At 36.8% G+C, this 10,000-nt stretch overlaps 1 pseudogene; it reads right to left on the bottom strand.

Moving 5' to 3' along the window:
- The window catches only part of LOC149133438 (uncharacterized), a 33,638-nt pseudogene that overhangs the window by 9,895 nt on the left and 13,743 nt on the right, over positions 1 to 10,000 (bottom strand).

Here is a 10,000-nt window from a genome sequence, read left to right as displayed (position 1 = left end):
CTAGCTCATGTAAGGGCAACTTTTGATGCCGCAAAATACGCTATTGCAATCCCAGGTATTTGTTGTTTGGTCTATTTCTCGAAAATGAACAAGTCTTTAAGGATGAATTTTAATCACTCTGTAATGAATTGTTTATCAATTCGGTTCAGAACTTCTTCAGGGAATTGTCTTATCAAAAAGCTATTGCTTGTAGTCTATACTCATGTAGGATGGCAATCTAAAGATTTGCTACATCAAATGAAACAATTAACGTATCCCTATTAACAGTTTTCAAAAGATGGTTTAGCAGGCCCAGATTATCCCTTATGAAACTTATAGATTTTAAGAGAGATTTTAATACAGTATCAAAGAATATCCTAAGTCTGTGTGTTTCACATGGTGGGCCTACCAAAATTGGTTGTAATTTGAGATCCTTCAGAAACGGTATGCTTACACTGACTGACTGATTCTTTGCAGGCATCATTAATGGTTAAATATTTGTGCAGTTTGTGAAATCCGTAGAACAAATTGCAGATGAGTGCAGATATGTACTGGTATAGTATCTTCATAATACATTCAAATCACACATTACAAATTTCATCCTATGTCTTCCTATAGTGTACTTCTCGCCGGTCACTTTAAAAATATATTTCTAGTATTCATTTTCTTCGTTTATTTCATACTTCACCTTTATTGCTTTTTTTTTATATATACTGCTACTTTTACCATACTTAGAAATTGTTAATTGGTTTATTCACCTATAAAAGTACAGAACCACAAAATTATCATTCTAGATTTTACTTTCGTTTTTCGCTTTTACGTGCTTCTTCCTAATTGCCAATTATTCTTTTAACGCCTACATTGGATGACTCATAATTTATATATTTCTTATGATTTTCTATTCTCGCTTTTGCTGTTTGAAACGTTAACATTATTCCTTGCACTTAGATATTCAAGTTTTACTGATAATTACAGCTGGTGAACTCAGTCGTCATCAAAGATTTATAAGCTTATAATGTGTAAACCTATGACAGAAAGAAATGGCTGTTGGTTTCAAATCATAAAGCCGTGGGTTTGATTCCTGCATTGGCTACCGCTGAGTTTCATTCTGTAAGTCAAATCATATTGTCATATTGCTTCAGTATACGCAGCAGAAAATAATCACCTGCTTATCTCCAGTTTCTCTCTCTCTCTCTCTCTCTCTCTCTCTCTCTCTCTCTCTCTCTCTCTCTCTCTCTCTCTCTCTCTCTCTCTCTCTCTCTCTCTCTCTCCAGCTGTCACATTGTCATTATTTACTCTTATAATATAGAAAAAACCGTGAAAAGTTCTTTATCTGGTGACGATTGATAGACTTCAAAGGATAATAAACGAAAGCTTGATACCGGTTACAGAATTATACTACTTGCAAGATGGATAGATACGCCGTTAAATAAATACACAAAACATATATACGCACGCACGCACACACGCACAGACACACACACAGACGCGCACACACATACACACACACACACACACACACAAACGTACGCATATATATACATGCATACACACACATACACACACAGCAGTGTTACGATAAAGCAGTCGTTATAATTAGATCATTTCTAATTTTTGTAATCAGTGAATGTGTTTCACTAGAAATATATATATGTTTATGAGAGCTTGACAGACATCATCAGCCAGCTGGTCGTGCTACATCAGGCTGATGATGAGCAAAGACTCAGAAACATGTCCCTGAATGCAGGCTTGGCTGGGTGGAGGTGCTTGTCTCCCCGTCATAAACATAAGGACACAGGAAATGCGCCAAGGCCGACAGGAAGCAGTCCAGCTTCCTAGGTCTAAATAGCAGCAGTATGATTCCCTTATTAGGACTGTCACGTTAAGTTGACAGTATACAACTGCTTTACATATACACATAAATACATAAATACATACATATATATGTATATACATAAATATAGCAAGTTTGTTATGAGAAGATGATGATAGACTTGTTTCTCTCTATTCTTGAATTGCATTAATAAAACACTGTACCAGGAATATTTCATTAAAATACAACAACGTCAAATAACATTGCATGAAGCACAACGCTAAAAAAAACTCTTTTGCGTTAAGAGACAAGTGACTGTTATTACTTTCCATTATGCAGTCCAACAAACTTCAGTTATGTCATTTATTCGCATGATAATTCGTTTACTATTTCTCCTATGAAACACTCTGTCATTCTGTCACTCATAATTGTTTTATGTTAAATTTACCCTTTGTTTCATGCTCGCTTCCTCTTTCCCTTTTTTTAAAAATTATATTATATCAAATTAGTTAATAACAAATCAGTAAATTATTCAAACCACTTAATTGGATGTCAATTACAAACTGAAGCTGAGTCCTCCTAATTAAAATCTAAGCAAATTCAGGTCAGTCTCAGCGCGTCGCCGAATATAATACAACACCATTAAACTGTTGACAGATGAGAATCGATGTGAGAATGATAGAGTGTTTGTGGGTGTGTATGCGCCTTTGTGTGTCTGTGTGTATGGGTGTGGTTGTGTGTGTGTGCGAACGTCGATTTGCTTCACATTTAATGTAATTTATTATGCATGCATTAGATTTTCTGAGCGCTGTCGTAAGCTCTTGGTCAATTGTCTTAGCATACAAATTAGATTTAATGATGTAATCATTTGACATATGTTGCTAATAGCTTTACGTAGCACATAACCACCACAATCCAAATTACAGTGCTTTCTGAAGGAAATAGAACTGAGTCAACTTTTAAAGATATTTCTGATGATAGATCTCTATTCAATGTACGATCGGTCCAATATATGAATAAACGTATATTTAAACATTTGATACTAGAGAAAGTTTAGTTGCAGAATTTGCAAAGTTTAAATTACAATGTAATTGAACGCATGTCAATTTAATATTGTTGTTTCTGTTCGATATCTTATATAAAGTTAGATATTTTATCCCTAAAACACGTACTTATTTTTGCCTACCACTACAAATATCGGGGTAGAAAGTTTAAGCTTCTGAAGCGTGTATTTTCACTGTGTGAAGGAAATTAAGTTGTATGACAACTACCTTTGAAGAGATAGCAAGTTGGCGTTTGTCATTCCTTATAACGTTTCAGGGTGCTTCGAGGTTATACATTTTCTTTGTTACAGACATTATGCAAAGACTTTATACACCTTAGAGTTGTTGGTTGATTTGAAATAGCTGACTTATGTGTTGGGATATTTCTGCTGTATGAGAATAGCTTATCGTCTGCGGAGAGTAATTGGATAGCTGGATTTGGAAGAATGTTGGTTCGCTAAAGGTTTCGATTAAATGCAGAGATTGAATGTTGGTGGAGGGATGGATTGTTGGTGGATGGATAGACTGTTGGTGCAGAGATTGACAGCTGATGCAGGGATTGTCTGTTGGTGTTGTTAAAGTCTACTAGTATGTAATAGCATTTCCATGTCTGAAGTAATAAAGATAGGTTGGGTCAATACCGTGCATCAGAACGCTTTCGCAGTTCCACATCACCAGTGGTAACACCTTGAGGAAAGAAAAAAAACCAACGAAGGTGTTACAAATGGAAACTAAATCTTTCTCAAATTATAAACTAATGGGTCACAAATGAATGGACACATTAAAAGATGCGGTCTTAGAGATTGGGTATGGAAAAAACATGACTAATTAAAATTCCTTTAATGTTTGGTCTGCTTATTTATAGGCTGAACAATAACAACGATTCGATGCAGGTAAAGCTTTTGAGGTATATTTGCTTCGTCATCTCAAGATGTCTAGTAACTTCCATTAGCATGAGGAGTTTGAAAATCAGTGGCATTTAGAACGAATATTGCGGTCAGATATTAAGCTTGAATAACTGGACGTGTTCGTTATCGAAATCCTGACCAGAGCGTTACGAATGAAAATAATTTCGACCCATTTCAACTGACCGTAAAACTTAATTCAAAATCTATCGTTTTAGGTGTAAAAATCTGCGTAATCCATACCTACAGACACACAGCATACAGGTACACTGCCGCATGGCCATACCACTATACTAAATGGAAATAAGGAAATAAAAAATAAAACTGTTGCGAATCAAATATACTCACTCATGTTATGCCAAGTAACAAAGTAAATATTTTCTTTTCTTAATTCTTTAGTCCACATGTATCAAAAATATCCTTTCTTTAATTCTTTAGTCTTGGATTAAATCACGCGACTCTGTTGGGATAGAATTTGCCAATTTCCACAACATGTCGCTACTGACCGAAGGCATTGGTTCCTTCCCTTCAAGCAATGTGGTGCTTAGACGTGATTATACATTAAGTCGTACATGCGCATATACTTATGCATGTGCTTTAGATCAGAAACGTCTTTTCATGTTACTCCTACGTACAGTGAATTTTGTTTTCCAACAAATCCTAAAAGTTCTGTCCGCGTCAGAATAAATGTATATATTAGGTGTGTATATATGTATGTGTGTATGCATGTATTTATGTATGTATGTATGTATATGTGTACACGTCTGTGTGTGTGGGTGTAAAAAGATAAGTATACATATATGTGTGCGTGTGTGTGTGTACGTGTAGATAGATAGATAGATACATAAATAGATGGCTAGATACATACATGCATACATACGTATACAGACAGACAAGTAAATAAATAGATAGATAGAGAGAGAAAGAAAGAAAGAAAGAAAGAAAGAAAGAAAGAAAGAAAGAAAGAAAGATAGATAGATAGATAGATAGATAGATAGATATAAACGAAGTATCATATTATGGTTTTAATATCATTCCCTCCATAATTAATCGTAATGCGAACTAGATTTGATAAAACCCGCAAACATTCCAGGTTCACTGGATTAGGTTTGACGCACTTGTCAGTTTTATGATTAGATACTCTAATCATAGATCTTTTACCTTTCTCTATTGCTTTGATACACAGAGGATATCCATTTTACATTTTTACTTTCCTATATATATTCTTTTATTTTCCCATTTTATTATACTTTTGTTGTTTTGTGATCCTTTGTTTTTATAATTATTTTAGTTTAGTTTAGTTTATCTTTTTCACATGCAATTTTATACCTGCCTATTTATGTGTCATCTCGTAGCCGCCCACTCCAGACGTGCCATTGATACCTAATCATATATTTTAGGGTTATGCAATCTTGCGGTTAGTGTGATTTGCATGTTATAATTTATTCATTGATTGATTCATAATCCCTGATTACTAGCTCTAACTGTCATGTATATATGATGAATTCTCGTACCTAATTAGAGTTTGATACTTCACATTTAAAATAATTAGAAATACTCTAGCTGCCTTTGATTTGTATGTGTCCAAACACCTCCCCTGGCATAGCGTCCAAAACATACTAGTAATCGCTAAAAGCCGCCCACTAATCCTAAAGAAAATTCTAGGTTCCAAATTTCTATGCTGGATGTTAATATTATTCAACCATGATAAGAGATTACAGTAGCTTAAGGCTGTCAGCATAAAACAAGTGACCTACTTCCGTACAAATAGCACAATGACCTGTTGTTTCTTTCTTTCCTTCTCTCCCTTTCTTTAGGCAGTTGATCTGTCAGACTCTGATACAGAAAGCACTGCGATGGATGTTCAGTATACTACCAATCGATCAATCAATCGATTTATTAAATTGCAGCATGACTCCACCCACAATAAATATCTAGAACAACTGTAAGTCTATAATGCACAAAATATTGTATAAAGCTTATTATTTGTACATATTATATACATTGCGTGTTTGTGTGTGTGTGTGTCTGTGTGTATCAGATAGGAAAATAGGAGTATTTCTCTAAATAATATTTCTTGTAACAATATCTTTGCTCCAGTTATTTTCAACTAGTTCTAATTGATGTGTGCTCCCAGAATTGTTGTGACAGAAGGAATTTTCTCGGTTTTAAATTAGAATATGCCAAATATTATTTAGAGTATAGAAATATTTCGAGACTCAGTGCTTATTGGTATATATTATTGTGATGGATGAAAGTCAAAATTAACTTTGGCATAAGATGATTGTAGAATACTGAGAGTTTCTTTTCCGCTTTTGCTTTCTTATAAATTATCTATTTGGTAAAACTCTGAAATGTTCTGTTAATCAAATGTGAGGTACTGGCAATGCTTAATTTTCTCTTGCAACTAATGGAGATGAAGTTCTGCGGGGTGTAATTCTGAAACTTACATAAATTACAGTTTTACATACGAAATATTTTATAATATATCTAAAATGTATTGAATAATGACATTGTAAGAAAAACAGACAAGATTATAGAATGGATCCTACTTTATCTGTAGTTGTCAATGAAATAGAGTATAAATTTTGTATAACATTTATCTATATTAGATGCATATGAACTTCATGTCACAGAAAAGACGAAAATCAACATAGTGTACCCCATATGATCGAAGATAGACTTAAATATCTATAAGGCAATCAAGACCCATTTGCAGTAATTATATGTTATTAACAATAAGTGTGCCAGTCTGTTAGAGAAATATTAAAGAATATTTCGGTAATTGTTGCCGCAGAGATATGAGCTCAAATAAGAATCATTTAAGATTATGTTATACCGTTTCTTTGTCCAGTCATTTGGATGTGGCCATGCTAGGGAACTGCCTAGGAGGGCACTTAATCTAACGAATTGTAACCGGTACATATTTTTAAAGCCTGACACAACGTTACAATGGTATCTTATGCCAAACACTTTTGATACACGAACGTAAATAAAAAAAAAACATCGGGTTGTCAATTAACAACCGGTTGTTGGTGGGGCCAGATATAAGATGTCATCATATATTTGTGATAATGCTAGGTCAAAAAACTATACAAAAAACTAAAAGTGTTCTGGAATGCTTCAAACATAAACTTGCTATAACATTCATAGCCTAAAGACTTTGGGCGTCAGTCGTTCACCTAAATCGATATATGCAAAACCGTTAAGAGGAAAATTTTCTGCCATCAATGAAAACATATGAAATTAATTAAACATGTACATTTTAAAACGCATAACCCCATGAACATTTCAAATTTGGTATTCAAAATCTTACGAGTAGATGGCGGAAAGTGATGCAAAATTAAAGCAGGGATTAAACTTCAAGTATTAAATATCTCGTTTGTACTTTTAAATATGTTGTTAAAATCGGATAAAACTGTTATAAAATTCTGTGTGTATGTGTGTGTGTTTGTGTGTGTGCACGTGTGCAAATGTATATGTGTGTATGGAGGTATATCGTTATATAGTGTGTATGTAAGTATATCGATATATGTGCTATCATTGTATTTCAACCTAATTATTCGTATTTGTTACTTTTATGCAAAATTATATTGCATTAATTTTGTCATTTTCTCTCTTCCATGAAATCTCACTCTCATCGCTTTGCACAATACATCTTTTCGATTGTCATTAAGCCAAGAAATAGTTATCTTGAAAATTAATTATAATTCATTTGCCTCTGTTACTTCTCAAATTGCAATGGTGATTATTTTACTTGAGTACATATGTTATATGCAAAGAATATTGAACGTCTTCAGATTGTGAGAAGAGCGTAAATTAACAAGAAATGTCAGTGGACCTATACCTAAGCTTCTGCACTGGCAGATCTATGCAAACTAACAGCGTTGTAGAGCATTGAACAGGCGGTGAGCTTAAGTTACTGGAGATCTAGTATGTTGGTTTTCTTTTTTTAATCCCTGAATCATTATGTTGACGTGATAAACATGCATTTTAATGACGATCGAAAAGATGTATTGTGCAAAGCGATGAGAGTGAGATTTCATGGAAGAGAAAATCGCCAGAATTTTCCATATTGACATTTCCTCTTTTTCAAAGCCCTCACTTTTTGTTCCCTTAGTTTCCTTTCTGAGATATAATTCCACCATGTTTTTTCTGTTATGATCTCATAGTGTTGACATAGCTTCCAATTTCTATAGGTACAGTCTCTGTCATGTCTGTGGATATAATCATTCTTAGGCAGCAATGGATGACCAGAGACAATGATTTATAGGTTATACTCCATCACCACATATTCTGCAGTTACTTGTATTTTTTTTTCGTTATGTTTTTCTGATGGTTTCTGGTTGGGGGACTTTGATCTTAATCCACAGTTAAAACTTCTCCAGCCTTTGCTTAGAGTCCTGAGCTTCTTAAGCATTAATGGGTTTGGACTCTCTCTATTTGTTTTCGTTTAACTTATCCCAGTATTTGCCCTGTTTGGATTTTTCTTGCTATCGTTTTATCATGGTATTTTTTGTTTCAGTTTTAATTTGGAGTTCAACAAATGTTGTAAAGTTTTTGTTGATTCCTCTTTATCTTGATACTTGTCAGGTACTTTCACTTCCTACTGGTATTTTTCGGCTTCTTTGAAGACAGAAAACGCTTTGTTTTTGTTTTTCTCATGTTTTGCGAGTATTTGTACCAGTTCTCCTTGGTTCTGAGTTAGATATTTCTGTAATCCTGTAGTGGTTATTCTATAGTAGATTTTTACTTGCATAAATCCTCTACCATCTTCAATGCGTTGTGCATATATAACCATTCTGTGTCAGATTTTGAGTGGTGTATTCGAAATACCAACATTATTACCTCTAACTCTACAACTACTACTACTACTACTACTACTACTACTACTACTACTACTACTACTACTACTACTACTACTACTACAACTACTACTACTACTACTACTCTCTACTACCATTACTACTACCACTATTAATACTAATACTGCTACTGCTACTACTACTCTCTACTACTACGACGACGACTGCGACTACTACTACTACTACGACTACTACTACTACTGCTACTACTACTACTACTACTACTACTACTGTTATTGCTGTTATTGCTGTGGTCGTCCTCCTCCACCTTCTCATTGTCGTCCTCCTCCTCCTTCTCACCGTCCTCCTCCTCCTCATCGTCCTCCCCCACCTTCTCATCGTTCACATCGTCCTCCCCCACCTTCTCATCGTTCTCATCCTCCTCCTCCTCCTCATCGTCCTCCTCCTCCTTCTCATCGTCCTCCCCCTCCTTCTCATCGTCGTCCTCCTCCTTCTCATCGTCCTCCTCCACCTCCTTCTCATCGTCCTCCTCCTCCTCCGTCTCATCGTCCTCCTCCTCCGTCTCATCGTCCTCCTCCTCCTTCTCATCGTCCTCCTCCTCCTCCTTCTCATCGTCCTCCGCCACCTTCTCATCGTCCTCCTCCTCCTTCTCATCGTCCACCTCCTCCTCACCGTCCTCCTCCTCCTTCTCATCGTCCCCCCTCCTTCTCATCGTCCACCTCCTCCTTCTCATCGTCCTCCTCTCCTTCTCATCGTCCCCCCTCCTTCTCATCGTCCACCTCCTCCTTCTCATCGTCCTCGTCCTCCTTCTCATCGTCCTCCACCTTCTTCTCATCGTCCTCCTCCTCCTTCTCATCGCCCTCCACCTCTTTCTCATCGTCCTCCTCCTCCTTCTCATCGCCCTCCACCTCTTTCTCATCGTCCTCCTCCTCCTTCTCATCGCCCTCCACCTCTTTCTCATCGTCCTCCTCCTCCTTCTCATCGTCCTCCTCCTCCTCCTTCTCATCGTCCTCCCCCACCTTCTCATCGTCCTCGTCCTCCTCCTCATCGTTCTCCTCCTCCTTCTCATCGTCTCCCCCTCCTTCTCATCGTCCTCCTCCTCCTTCTCATCGTCCTCCTCCTCCTTCTCATCGTCCTCCTTCTCCTTCTCATCGTCCTCCTCCGTCTCATCGTCCTCCTCCTCCTTCTCATCGTTCTCCTCCTCCTTCTCATCGTACTCCTCCTTCTCATCGTCCTCCTTCTCATCGTCGTCCACCTCCTTCTCATCGTCGTCCTCCTCCTTCTCATCGTCCTCCTCCTCCTTCTCATCGTCCTCCTCCTCCTTCTCATCGTCCTCCTCCTCCTTCTCATCGTCGTCCACCTCCTTCTCATCGTCCTCCTCCTCCTTCTCATTGTCCTCCTCCTCCTTCTCATCGTCCTCCTCCTCCTTCTCAT

Source organism: Octopus bimaculoides, chromosome 10, assembly GCF_046866305.1.
Source record: "Octopus bimaculoides isolate indiv1 chromosome 10, ASM4686630v1, whole genome shotgun sequence".
In the NCBI taxonomy this organism is placed as follows: domain Eukaryota; kingdom Metazoa; phylum Mollusca; class Cephalopoda; order Octopoda; family Octopodidae; genus Octopus; species Octopus bimaculoides.
The sequence above is the reverse complement of the archived record's forward strand: the minus strand, read 5'-3'. Positions and strand labels throughout refer to the sequence as shown.